Source organism: Halyomorpha halys, unplaced genomic scaffold, assembly GCF_000696795.3.
Source record: "Halyomorpha halys isolate HHAL.00 unplaced genomic scaffold, Hhal_1.1 Scaffold110.1, whole genome shotgun sequence".
NCBI lineage: Eukaryota > Metazoa > Arthropoda > Insecta > Hemiptera > Pentatomidae > Halyomorpha > Halyomorpha halys.
Genome location: NW_027112640.1, coordinates 181,075 through 182,617, shown reverse-complemented (window position 1 = coordinate 182,617; position 1,543 = coordinate 181,075).

Below are 1,543 nucleotides of genomic sequence, written 5' to 3'. Positions count from 1 at the left end.
ATATGTATATATATGCCGCAGACTTTTTTTGTGAAAACGTATTGTTACATTTTCTCTATCATTTTCTATTGTGTTTTTATAATTTTTAAACAACTTTAAAATGTACCAAATTAATCAAAAGGTCCTGTATTTAAAAGGAAAAAATAAATAAATTGTTTCTTCTTGAAGAAGTTTGTCGGGGGGTGCGGTCAGCAAAGAACAACATAAATAAACAAAACTATATTTATTTATTTTATGCCGACGTTTCGACCTGAGTTTCAGGTCTTCATCAGGGGTTGTGTCGTAGAGGAGGGTAAGATTAGTACTGGAGTACTAATAAATTGTTTCATCTGTTTTTCTCTTTTGCTTTTAACCCACGTTTTTGATTAATAGTAAGCGTATGCAGACTTTTTTTACTATCTGTATCTTTATTGGACACGTTAAAAGTCTAACTCCCTTAATCCTTTGTTTGTATAATTTCCTCCAAACTCTCTTAATCTTAATGGTCTTCATTTTATCACAAAAAAAAAAAATCTCAACATAGCAGTTAAATCTGAATCAAATTCGTCTATTATATGAAATTTCAATTTCAAAAAATTCTTATGATGCATATGGGTTCATAATACACGTTAAAAGCCTAACTCTTCCAATCCATGTAAATGGTTAATTTTTCAACAAAATTAAATTACACTACTTAAATCATAATTTAATTCATGATTTTTCAATTTAGAATGTTTAAATAATAGTTGAACTAACTGCATAAATCAAGAAATGTAAAAAATAACAGTTTCGATTAGCACTGTTCTCTAAGTTAAAATACAGCTTAAAAACATTTTTAATAATAGTTCACTCAGATGACTAAAGATAGCAGTACCCTATCAAGAAAGGCAGGAAATAGTAGTTTCAAAAACTGCAGCAAGAGGCCAGCACCAAACAAACAACCATTACCGAAGTCTAGCAGGGAAATTTTTATTTTGTATTAGGATATTAGGAACATGCAGGAGCTAAACAAGTCCATCTGACGATACAATCGTGTTGGAACAAATCTATCAAGTAGTTGTGTTCCAACACAAATATTAACTATCTGAGACGATCAGTTGAACTCCTGTAAGTTTCTAATATCCTAATACATAGTGAAAATTTTCCAGCTAGGACTTTGGAAATGGCTGTTTGGATGGTGCTGGCCTCTTGCGACGGTTACTAAAACTACTATTCCTATATTTCTTGGTTGGTGCTGCTACCTTTATGTAGGTAGTCAAACTATTAATAATTTTCAAGCTATATATTTGGACTGGAAGCTAGGGATGGGATATCGATATCGATATTATCGAAATATCGATATTTTGTTTCCGATATCCGATATTTTGATATCGATATTCAGCAACCGATAATATCGGAATATCGATATTACCCTCCGATAATATCGGAATATCGGTTTCTAAAAAAAAAAAAAAAAAAAGGTCGCACCTTAATAGTTGTAGTCTAAAAATGAATAGGGTCATATATTCATATTATTTAATCAAATATCAATATTTGCTAAAGAAAATGTTAATTATAGTATTTT